Raw genomic sequence first — 13,324 nt, 5'->3', positions numbered from 1 at the left:
CACAGCTAACAAATTTCTCTGGTGCACAACAGTGGTTTGGTCCATGGTCCCATCAAGGACCAAAGTCTCTTCTTAATGATTTTCTCAAAAAGGCTTAGAGAGGCTCAAAAGTTGCCCCCACAGCACAGCCCCCACCCACCTAGTTTTGATGCAGTTGACCAGTTCCTCCTTCGGACTAGAGGGAGAAATGGGGAGCTGCCCAAGTTGGACAGTTCCTATATTTAGTCACCTTTTGTGCTAGAACTTTCAGAAGGGAGGGGAGGGGAGGGTGGGGGAGGAGTACAGGGGCAGAAGAGAAGAGGGGAGACGACGAGGGGAAGGGGGAAAATGGGGCTCATAAAATGAAAACTGTAAGGGTAGATCTCTCATGTTACATATCTTCTTCGGACACAGCTGGGTCCAGGAGATACCATCAGAACTTGGTTTCCTTTTCCCCACCTCTCACCTGCTTTTCTCTATATGATCCTCATTTTCTAGCAAGGCTCTGCCTGAATAGCAGCCAGACGTCTGCCTGTCAGCAGCTTCAAGCTTACGTCTCCCAAGCTTTAAGTCCAGAAAAGAGAAAGCGTCTCTTTGTAAGGAGTTCCATTGAATTTTCCAGAATGAAAATTAACCAGTTCTAATTTGCCTCCTGTGGGTTATCTACCCATCCCCCCAACCAATCACTGTGGTCAGGAAAGAAGGACGTAGGGTGTGAAATTTGGAGTACATAGAAAAGTAGAATTCTGAACTATAAAAGATTGAGTTTCTTTCCCCTGGAGAGAACGCAAAAAAAATCTAGATAGGAATAACATCATTTCCTCAAAGTATTAAAAGCAAAAGCTACCCTGGCTGGGTGGCTCAACTGGTTAGAGCATCGTCCCATGCACCAAAAAGGCCTCGGGTTTGACCCAGGTCAGGGAACATACCTAGAATGCGGGTTCAATCCCTGGTCAGGGCACAGATGGGAGGCCAACTGATGTTTCTCTCTCACATCGATGTTTCTCTCTCTGTCTCTTCCTCTCTCTCTCTCTCCCCAACCCTTTCCTCTCTCTCTAAAATCAATAAACATATCCTCAGGTGAGGATTTTTTTAAAAAGCAAAAGCTAATTGAATATAAGAAAAGGAGAAATTAGCCTATATTTAATGTGTGAAAGAAAGTTGTAATGAATATTTTTACAGCAGTTGCCTAGTAAGAATTTTGGTCTATTCATCAAATTGCTGCCATTAAAAAAATAAAAATTAAACTCTACCCCTGGCTGGTATGGCTCAGTGTATTGAGCACTGGCCTGCAAACCCAAGGGTTGATGGTTTGATTCCCAGTCAGGGCACATATCTGAGTTGCAGGCCAGGTCCCCAGTACAGGGTGAGTGAGAGCAACCACACATTGATGTTTCTCTCCCTCTCTTTCTCCCTCCCTTCCCTTCTCCCTAAAAATAAATAAATAAAATCTTTTAAAACATCAAACTCTAAATTTCCTTTTTAAAGTTAAGAGTTAATAAACCAGTTATAGGAAACTTAGCATGTTTTTACAAAATCAAGAAAACACTTCTGCTTTCTCAGCTTTCTACTTTTTCATTTCAGGAGGAAAATTCTAAATGGGATGCAGAATTCATTTATCTTCAAAACCCCTTCAAATGTCCCAGGGGATTTCATTTTCAATAGTGCCATAATTTAATAAAAAGTGTATGCTATTAATTAATTTTCCTTTAATTCTTTCCAAATGCTTGTTGTCAAAAAAATCTGAAGGAATGTTTCATACTTAAGTGAAATCTGAGTAAAACTGACAGGAAGATATGAAGCCCCCACGGCGCGGCTGATGGCGTAAAGGGATGACGTGCTAAGGACTACCCATGTCTTGCAGGAGCTGAGCACTTCACAGAGGACACTAGTCCTACTGATGAAACAAGTCTTCAGTGAAACGGACACTGGTTGGTGAGAAACAGAAATAGCAGGAAGTCAAAACGTCAGGAGTGGCTCCGGGCAACGGGGAGACTTGACCTAGGCTCGGAAGAGTAGTATGATGTAGACAGACAGAATGAAGAGGAGAAAACACACCACAATCCCTGTGTAACTCACAATGGTGCTTGTGGAAACAGGGATATTTCCACAGACATGTCTCCTGGCTGCTGGAACGCAATGCCATTACTTTTCCTGCTGTTCAGTAATGTGAAAAGCAGGTTTTATATTGTCCGGTAACTGTGTGGTCACTGTGGCTTGACTGTATAGTTTCTAAGTTTCAACATTCCACTGCTTACACCCCGTAACTAGAATGGGTTAAAAAGGTATGTTGAGGGGTAGTCGCTGTTGTCGTTACTAGTTACTATAACTTTACTCTCAACAGCTACTTTTTACCTAATCCCCACAAACATTTTCAGAGGGAATGGTATCAGAAAAAAAAACATGACAGAATCACCAGAAGATATCCCAGCTTGCACCAGAAGCAGCAACCCAGGCCTGCAATGGAGAACAGGGTGGTCTAAGACACTAGAGAGTGGTCTTCAGCGTCACTTTCTCAATTCACAGGAAATGCTGTGCTGATTTGCTGAGAAACTCGTTCACAGCATCTGTAAGAATGGGCAGCAGCGGAGGCTAGGGCAGCCTCTAAACTGTGGTGCATAGAAGAGGGGCCATCTTATAACAAACATGATGATTCTTGGATTTCATCCCAAGAGAAAGATGGGGTCAAGCATTACCTTTTAGAGCACCCACTGGATCCCACTTAGGGAGAAGTAACAGTCAATTTCAGAGCCAAGGAGAAGGGTACATAACTTAGCCTGACAATGAGCCAGAATATATAGAGCATAAACTCATTCCGCTAAGATGTTACTACTCAAGTGCAAAGCCACCCCCTCCTTTCCCTATGTAATGGGTAAGGAAGCAACTGTGCAGAAAATTGACCACTGTGAGCACACACGAACTGGTGGCAGAATAAGGAAATGAACTCAGGGCCTTTTGTAACCCTTTGAGCTCCATCTCAGCCATACATCTTCTCCATCTCTCGCAAAAGGAAATTGTGAGTAAAACCCTAAAAGTACTTGCAGCCCTTAGTATAATATTCATCACTCCCTTAGAGATAGGAAAACAAGTACGATTTTATGTTTGCCAACAAGACTGCATGTTCTTTGACTGCCATTGTTCGGAATGCTCAATCTTATGCACAGGAAGTACAACTGACACCCGGGTCACCCAGCTCACCCCTAAGCCAGGGCTGTCTAAAGCACATTGCAGGGCAACGTCCAGTAAATGCCAGTAGCACAATCAAAGTCAAAATTGCCCCAACGCCTTACCCAAACTGCCTCTGATTTGAAAAGTACAGGGTCACTGAGTCAGAGCTACTCTGTTGCATTGCCTAAGTCTCCATTCAATGCTTAACGGAATTACCCAGTGTTAACACGGCGCTCAGGACTTCAGAGGGCAAACACAGAATCTCTCTCCTCTTCCTCCAGCAGCAGCTCCCTCTCCAGACTTCCTTCGTTCTATAAATAGAAACCCGCCTCAAGAGCTTTGAGTGATCTTTGAGTCTTCCTCCCACACCCATCTTTTCCATCTTGCTCTCCCTTCGCATTCCTGCTGCTATCCCCCTGCCTGAAGGGCTAAGGTAGTCTCTGAACTGGTCTCCCGGCTTAAGTGTAACTTGAATCGCCTCCCAAATGCAATCTTAATCACAGCTCTATTTGTATGTCACTTTTGCTTAGAAATATTTCAAGTACTCTCTACTGCCTACTAAATTAAATACTTTCATCTAGCATTTGAGACCGTTCACAATACAACCTCAAAGGTTTTTTCCCAACACACCAACATTACTCCCCCTAAAATACCTATTCTCCAACCTGTATATTCTTCTACAACCTGGTTCCCATGTCAGACAGGTACGCTTTCCCCATTTCTCTCAATTAAAAAAATATCTCTGCTTGAAATGTCTTCCTTTCCACATTTCTAGCCAAATCACATCAATTTGGGAGGTCCCACTCACAAACCTTTTCCAACTTCCCCAACTTAAGATTTCTTTCTCCTTTCATCCTCCCTCTCTCTCTCTCTCACACACACACGCACACACACACACACACACGCAGTACTCTGTACTTTATTATCCTAATATACATTGTTTTGCACTCCCTTATCCATTGTAGGGGAAAACATGCCGTACTTGGGTTGTTCCACATGTGATAAAAGCCTGATCTCTGTTTGGGGCCCCACTTTGCCCATTCTCAGTCCCTTAGAATAGATGAGGCCTCCTCCAAGGCCCCGCAGGTGGAGCAGAGGATTCCCGGCTCAGGCAGGCAGCACCCTCCGCCCCCCACCCCTGGCCACAGTGACAGGCTCTGGTTGTGCACATTACACAAGCGGAGGCAACAGAGTGAGCTTGGTCAGAATTCAGGTTGAGGAAAGCATTTAACCAAGAGGATGGAAAGCTGGATGGGCTGCAGGACTCAGAGCTGAAAGAGGAAGACCACTCCAATGTCTGCAACGCTGCACACAAAACCGAGTCCTAGCCCTAGAGCTTTCAGTTACCTAAGTAAAAAAATTTCTTTTCCTGCTTGAGCAAGTTTGAGGAACCTCACAACCATAGAGTCCTACCTAAAACACCCTTCCTATTGTCCACAGGCTACCTCAGTAAGGTGTCTGACCTTTAGTTCCGTTTCCCCTCCATGCTTACCTCCACTGGGTCACCACGTTACACACATGTACAAAGGCACATATGTCCATTGCATTTATTAAGTACTTGGCCTCAAGAAACATTTTTGACATGAATTTGAAAATAAACATTTTAATTGGGAGGAAATGAAGGATTTAATTTTAGCCCTCAGCAATCTCCCTAGCCATCACCTTATCACTTGTGATCAGTAGACACTGAAAAGCTTTCATTAGGAAGTTGGGGAAGATTTTGCATTTGTGCTTCTGTGAAAACCATCCCTGCTTTAGGATTATTTAAGTACTAGTGGCATATGGCAAAGCAGGTGTTTGGCAGCAAATATTTTTTAAAAGATCTTCTGAAGACCACAAACTTGTTTCTCATGTACAAAAATAGGTAGAATGTCTCACTTTGAGCTTGGCTTCCCTGACCTTTCAATGACACGTTAATTTCATCTGATTGGAAGCCACAGGCTTAGTAGGTCCCTCCAAAAGGGGTGCAGACCCTCTCCCAGCAGACCTCACAGGTTACTGCTCCTTTCTGAGACTAACTAACTGACCCTCATGTTCCAGTTCCAGCCCCCAGGCTTGCTAGCTCAAAAACCTACCCATGGCATCCCACCAAGCTAGATGCATCTTCAAAGGGGAACTCCCATATAACAACTTACAGACCAATAAAGAAAATCACAATGCCAATTAGTTTATAATAAAACATAACTATCTTTTATTAGACATTAGGTATTGGAAAGCTATGAGATATTAAGTTTTAGAAAATTTAAAGTTCACCAGCTGACATGACTACATTCTCTCTCCCATAGCTAAGTTCATGGGAGACAAATCATAATCATAAGATTATTTTGGTGAACAGTGAAATCAAAGAAAAGGGGAATCAAACGTCCTTACAAAGTGTATGTCAGACTGGACAGCTGAGGAGATGTTGGTCCTATAAGAATCCAAGGACACTGGCTGCAGTCCCTCTGCAGGGAGACAGCTACAGGCACAGTGATCAAGCCCCCTCTTCCATTCGCCTTCCGAAGCTGCATTCTACTCAGGGCCAGCTACAGAATTTGCCCAATGCAAAATAAACATGTGGGGCTCCTTGTTCAAAAAGTGCCACTAAAGATACTAAAATATAAAATTTTCCCTTTCATCCATGGTCTCTCTGTGTCTCAACTGAGCATGTTACTCTTTATTTATTGCTTAATATCACACTCCCTTAAGTAAAGAAATGCCGGTCCAGTTCAGACCTTCCCAGGCATCCGGGGGGGCCTGTCCCATGACTTGGCATAGCGTGCAGCCCGCCCGCCATGCCAGTGGTTCCCCTGCTCACCAGCTGCTGGACTGAGGGAGTCTGGGCCAGGAGCAGTCAAGTTGGGCCAGGTATCTCCCCTTGCAATAACAGGGCATGATGCCCACCAGCCCACAGTGACAGACCACCCCAAGGGAGTGCCACCTCTGCCTCGGGACACTTTCAGGTCCTGAATTGGGAATGGATGAGGGCCTCTGAGTCACTTCTGAAAGCAGTATGATGCTGCTGGCCCCAGGTAGGCATGACCAGCACCATTCCTTCCAATGAGACACCATGGGAACCGCAGTGGACCCTGACCCTTCCTGCACCCAGACCCCCACCAGGAGAGATGTTGACAGTGGTTGCTTGATGGTGGGGACAGGGACAAGCTGGGCGGGACCAGGCCCCAGGGGTTGGGTCAGCAGCATCTGTCCCGGAGAGGAAGGGCTCTGTGCTCCAGGATGTGCTCCATTGTCCTACCATACTTCACTTACAAAAACACAAATTCAAAGATAAAATTATCAGTAATTTCAAGACAGTGACCACTGAGCAAGTACAGAGCCCTTCTGAGTGGGGCGTCCTGTGTGACTGTACAAGTCACACACCCATAAGACCAGCCTTGCCTCTCTTCTATTTGTTTTGTTCTAAATGTCCCTGGGTGCATCACAGCTTCCACAGACAAATACAGTCCAATTTTGCCTACAGCTACAACTTGATAGCTTACCTCAGTAAAATTATAGTTCCCTTTAACTAACCAATTATTTTTGAGACTGGTACTTTACAGGCTAAGCAACTTCCACACTGGACTGATTTCATAACTGAACTAAAAGAAGCATTCTTATTTACCTCATTTCCAAGCCTTACTACCGCCCCCAAACACTGACAGCATAAATAACTGGCCAAGCACAACAGTAACGATGGGTTGAAACATGCCTCAAGAAAGCATCTTCATGGATTTATTTATTCAATGGATTTAGTACATCTTACGTGCCTACATGGCAGGCAAGGTGCTAAGCTTTATGTTACAAAAATCAAGTATTATATGGTCCCTCAAAGAGTGCATACTGAAATGGAGAAGATGGTCAGTGAAGTGGGCCGTTTGGCTGCATCAGCGCGATGGAATCGTCTGCCCTGAAGCCCAAAGGAAGGGTGCCCAGCTCGACGGGCGGGTTGGCGTGAAGGCTCTCCACCCCTTTGCCGTTAAATAGTGGGAGCATTTTCCCCAAGGAAACTAATAGACCTTGAACTTACAAGTTCCTTTTCCTACAAACTTTCAGAATCTATGTGAGAACACGCCACCACCTCTGAAGTATGAAGCATTCTTGCCAAAAAAAAAAAAAATCAAACCAAATCTACTCAAGCCTCCAGACACAATGACCAATTTACAAGAAATACAAGGGCAGGCAAAGTCATTAACCTAAACACAGGGGATGCATTCAACAACATCCAGACCGTTGGGAAACACTAATAGGACAAACAACTCAGTTCCTTTAAAAATTAAATTACAAGAAAAAAATAGGTGGAGGAACACTCATTAGATTAAGAGAGACTAAAAGTCTTATCAACTAAATGCAACGTGTGGGCCTTGCATGGGCGCTTTTGCGTCTGTGTGGGGGAAGAAACCATTATGGCATTTACGAGACTGAGATACTTCAAGCAATAAAGGAATTGTTAACGTTTTAGATGGGATAATGGCACTGTAGTCATGGTTAAAAAGACAGAAAGCATAATGGTTAAGGGTGCAAGCTTTGGGATATTTGCTGGTTTTAAATATCTCTTCTGAGATTGGGCAAAAAAACTTTAAGATTCAATAGCTCCATGTCCTCAATTCCAAAACAGGAAGTAATAACAGCAGCCGCTTCATTAAGTTGTTGGAGGATTAGGAGGTGTAGCATGAAAAGGTGCCGGTCCACAATAAACATCCGTCCCCCATTTATTACCATCAAGGTGATAAGGGACTTAAAACACCTTGTTACTGATGTTCCTCAGCCCAATTACTCTAATAACTGAATGAGGTTACTCCTATTGCATCTTCCATATACAGCATACTTCTTAAGTAATTGAAACTTTTTCCTTCAGAATTCTTGTTCAAAATTACTTCAACCACAATCTTTCTGAAGTTGCTTGCACCAGCCTGGTTTCTTTAAGCTGCCTCGCTCTCTCAACGCCCCCCCCCCGTCCCCCCCACACAAACACCCTGCCCCAGGATACCGCCTAAGAGCTGTTCACCATTCACACATGCAGTCCTCCCCTGCGTAGTCTCTCTATTCTGTATCTCCCTTCCCAGCTGCTCAATTCACAAGGCCCTCTCCTTCTTTTATTGCCCCTGGACTTGAACAGTATATAGTCCCAGGAAGTAAGGACTGTCCTGGAAAGGGTTCTGATTCATCTCCTCTGAAAAATCCCTTTGGGTGAAGCCTCATTCAGGTCACACATTCACGCCCTAACTCACCTTAGCAGGGCCCAGCCTCCCTTCCTCAACCGTGGTAGTTGCGAGTTTCTGCTTCTTCCACCCCAGGTTTATGCTGCGTGTCCTCGGATTCCACAAACAGTATTCACCATTTGCTGCTGCTCATGGCCTTCAGGCCTCAGAGGCACCTGCCAAGTTCGAAAGTTCCCACCATCTGCTGCTACCCTGACCCTTTATCCACTTCAGGGTAGACAAGAATAGGGGCTCTTGGGAAATCCTCAGGCACAATCTTCACCTTTCTGACTCCTAACTCCTCCAAGGCTACCTCCTTGGTGCTCTGCACATTTAGGCACTACAGAAATCCTTGCTGAATTTTTATAATGCTTAGGAGCGGAAATAAGGCAGGTTTAGGTTTACATGTCCCGGCCCAGTGAAAACAGAGTATAAGACTGACTTGGGGAAACTAGTGTAGAGAAGATGATAGTGTTCTTAATATCTGCCCCTATCCCAAAAGAAAAAATATATAATTATTCCTGACTTCTTAAGAACAGACCTGGGCTGTCTGTCATAGTTATATTACATACGACTCTACAGGACTCCTGGTGAAAAATTTACCCTCTCCAGGTCCCAGCTTCTTCACCTGTAATGTGAGGCTGTTGGAACACAAAATCTCTGAAAGCCCTTCCAGCTCTAAAGGTATAATTTTTAAAATAAGAGATAAAACTCCCAGATGCAGAGGCCGTGATGTATCTAAAGCAGCAGTACTCATAATCACCATTTTCACAGTAACCACTCACCAAAAATGCTTCTAGACTGATGAATCGAATACTGTACCACAGTGACTACTCATGCTACTATAAATTCTAACGTTGTAACTCATGCACTAGATGCCTTGTAGACATGTAAATTGTGCATACAAGAATCACAGGGTATAAGTCTAACATCTTGTGAAACAACAGTAACAACGTTTATATTAACGATTTACTAGCACAGGGCCCGGTGCCCTGTAAATGCTGAGTATGGACATTAATTCTAGCATTCTGGTTTGTCCATGGTAGCCAGTCCAATACCTGCTGAATTCACTCATTTAAGTCAGAATTCTGTCACAGATGATGCTTTGTCTGGGCTTTGGAGACCATTTCACGTGAAGGTGAGATTCCCTTAGCTGAACTGAAACACTCTTTTAGTCCTTCTTCTTTGTTGCCCCTGTTCGCTGAAATTTCAGTATACAATTGAGTAATCAACCACTTTTGTTGGAGGCTGACCCACCTTCAACTGGCATCTTGAAATGCAGCCCAGGCTATAAAAATATACCTAGAGAGAGAGATGTTTCCAGGAAACTGAGCTAAAAAAAAAAGAAATCAATATGTATAAATAAAATCACAAAATTGCAGCTTGCACATACGCAGGACTTCAGCTCAGCATCCTGCCAGCTGGAACCGGTTTGGGGCCCACAGGTTCACCTGTCCTGGAAACCCCATTACGAGTTCCAACCCAACGGCCATGCCACACAAAGGCAAGTGCTGGTTAGGAGCACCAGCAAAAATCTGCCCAAACTGGACTACAGGCAAACGGATGGTCTCAATGGAAACTCAACCTCAGCGTGGCATCGGACCTCCTCAGTAGCCATCAAAGTGCTCTACTGGAAATGGGAGGACAACCACAGCGTAAAGAGGTAGTGACCCAGCAGTGGGAGTCGGATGCTAGTTTCGGTCTTCCCTAGAGTGCCTGGCTTCACACTGCTGAAGGACGCGGTGGAAAGGAAATACAGACACTCGGGTTGAAGAGCCAGCCATACGCTAAAGAGAGGCTCAAACTTGATCAAGTCACTGCCCCTCTTTGGGGCTCAATTTCTTTATCGCTGAAATGAGAAGACTGGACTACCCAATCTCTAAGGGCCTTTTGGAATCCAACATCTATGAATCTATGACCTTTATTCAATCGTTGAATAAAGGTCAATTGTTCAATCGTTGGGTGGCCATTTTGACTCATTTCACCTTCACATCAATCTCTATGTGTGCCTGAAACTGACCTCTATTATTCTGACCACCTCACTCCCTTCCTTAAGGCCTTCGCACAAAGCGCCCCAACATGTTTTCATGGTGGACTCTACACCACCCCTCTGTGTGGCACCCCCTCCTTGCCACCCTCACCTCCCGAACATCCCAGTTTTGTCTCAATCCATGCAGGCTAACACATTTGACTCCTCTCAAAAACAGAACTCCTTCATTCTGCAGGCATGTTTTTATGAGCTGACATCTTACAAACAAAGTTCATGGAGGTCCATGGTCAGTACCCAGATTCCCCATAGGCCTCTACATTTTCGATCCAGTCTGAACAGAGTCAGGTCACCTCCATTGTCTCTTAGCCACCTGTTTTGTTTTGTTTCTTTATTTGGATTTTTTTTTTATTAAATGAAGTTTTACTGAAACACAGCCACACACATTCATTTACATAGGGATGCATTCGCATTACAACACCAGAATTCAGGGATGCAACACAGACAATTTGGCGGGCAGAGCCTATCCTACTTACTATCTAGCCCTTTACAGAAGTAGACTGCCTGCTCCTGCCCTGAATGCCAGCCTATGCCTAATCCGATCTTCCAAAGGAAGTCCTGAAGGAAGGATTAACACTTACTGAGAATCTGCCATGTACTGGGCCCCGTGCTACCTTTCACCATTTTGGGCCTAAGCAGTGATATGTATTTGATATCACTGGACTATAAATGCCTCCAGGACAGAAAGTGAGGTTCTCTTTATAACCTCAGCCCTGAAAAAACTGGCTGGTATCAAACAGTACACACAGTAAATACTCAATATATATTTGTTGAAATGAAATATAAAAATTAGATCCCCATTTCAAGGCTTATATATGCCTTTCCAGAAAAAGCAAGGTGATTGTCTCACCATATCAAAAACTTTTATTAAGAAAATACAACAAGCCCTGGCTGGTATGGCTCAGTGGATTGAGTGCCAGCCTGTGAACCAAAGGGTCTCTGGTTCAATTCCCAATCAGGATATATGCCTGGGTTGCAGGCCAGGTCCCCAATAGGGGACACATGAGAGGCAACCACACATTGATGTTTCTCTCCCTCTTTTCTCCCTCCCTTCCCCTCTCTAAAAAAGTGATAAGTAAAAGATTTTTAAAAGAGAAAATACCACAATATAGTTAAAGTCATTCAAAAACAATTACAACTTTTAAGAGTCTGCAGGAAAATTCAAAAGGCAATCATTATATATGACTCAATACATATTTATGGCAACTGTGTTAGTTTGCAAGGTCTGCCATTAACAAAGCATCACAGATTAGGTGACTTAAAAATGGAAATTTCCTGGCTGGCGTAGCTCAGTGGATTGAGCGCGGGCTGGGAGCCAAAGTGTCCCAGGTTCGATTCCCAGCCAGGGTACATGCTTGGGTTGCAGGCCACGGCCCCCAGCAACTGCGCATTGATGTTTCTCTCTCTCTCTCTAGCTCTCTCTCTCTCTCCCCCCTTCCCTCTCTAAAAGTAAATAAATAAAATCTTAAAAAAAAAGATTCTCTCTTTATAAAAAAACAAAAAAAAGGAAATTTATTTTCTCATAGTCCAAGATCAAGGTATGACCAGGGTTGGTATATTTTGAAGCCAATTTCCTTGGCTTACAGATGCCTTCATCTTCTCCCTGTGTTTTCACATGATCTTTTCTCTGTATATGTGTGTCCTAACCTCCTCTTCATATAGATGAAGTAGCAGCCTAGCACCTCATTCTACCTTATCTCCTTAATGACCCCATTTCCAAACAAAGTCCATTCTGAGATATTGGGGGTCAGGACTTCCACATAGGAATTTTGAGGAGACAAATTCAGCTAGTGAGCCAGGAGCTCACTAGTACTTTATACATCTCACTGGTACAATATGTCACTAATACTTAACATTTCATCATCTTTCATAAGTCAGTTACATATATGCAGTAATCAAAGAACAGAAATCTAGTAGATGTCAAATCTGAAGAACCATGACTGATAAAGTATGGCACCACACTGAAAAGTGGAGTGGGAAACAGGTTAAATGAAAAACGCAGGGAAGGAGCAAAGCTAACGTGGCTCTCCACAGCTGTGTCCTCAAGCTCCTGAAGTGCACCCAGAGTGGGCGACCTGTACCCCAGCTGCAGTGCCTGTAGGTTCTGTCTCCTGCCTGGAAGCTCACTTGTTTTAACTGCAATAACGCCAATGAACAGAACTGAACAAAGAGAATTTAAATCGACCCAAGCACTGCCTGAAAGAAAACTCAAGTAGGTTTTCCATACATTAAAATCAACCATAAGATTGTGTTATTTCCCTCTCCTTAGAAAGTAGGTTGTCACTTGGATCCGCAACTATCTTCTCCCAAGCATCCATTTCTAGGACCCAAGGAGAGTCACGTCAGCAAACACTGCATTCCCAGACTGCCCAGATCACAAACGCCACGCTAGGGAGCTGACCATCACCCTCCTAGTCTCACAGCCCCATAGTCGGTTTTCTTGGTTCCCTTTGATCCTCCATGAGCTGTATTAATTGCAGGGACCCAGAAGGAAAATTTAATTATTTCATTATTTAATAAGCCTGACCAGAACTTAAATTAATTATGTAAGAACAATGACTTAATTACTTTTAAAATGTCAGAAATAATAGGAGTGACGGGAAGGAAAATAGTACAACATTTCTGAAAGGCAACTTGATAATACATGTAATAAATGAAGCACTAAACAAATTATTTGCCTTTAAAAATTACATGCTTTTTGACCTATAGTTCTATAACCAGGAATTTTCCCCAAAAATGTGCATAAAAATCATATTCATCAGATGATTTATAATATCAAAATCTACAAACAACCTTAACACACAAGACTCCTTGTTAAAGAAATGATGACACATTCAAAAGATAATAGTAAGTACCCACTAAAAATATTTATTAATACAGTCAATGTTTAAATTATTGTGAAGTTTAAAACTTTTAAAATGTCCCAAACACTCCTACAACATGACCCCACTGT

The 13,324-nt window shown here is 43.5% G+C and overlaps 1 protein-coding gene across 2 annotated transcripts in view; it reads right to left on the bottom strand.

The window, feature by feature from the left end:
- Positions 1–13,324, bottom strand: part of HECW2 (HECT, C2 and WW domain containing E3 ubiquitin protein ligase 2) — a 348,558-nt gene that overhangs the window by 248,414 nt on the left and 86,820 nt on the right. The window lies entirely within an intron of this gene.

This window comes from Phyllostomus hastatus, unplaced genomic scaffold (assembly GCF_019186645.2).
Source record: "Phyllostomus hastatus isolate PE091 unplaced genomic scaffold, TTU_PhHast_1.1 phas_contig_1, whole genome shotgun sequence".
Taxonomy (NCBI): Eukaryota; Metazoa; Chordata; class Mammalia; order Chiroptera; family Phyllostomidae; genus Phyllostomus; species Phyllostomus hastatus.
The sequence above is the reverse complement of the archived record's forward strand: the minus strand, read 5'-3'. Positions and strand labels throughout refer to the sequence as shown.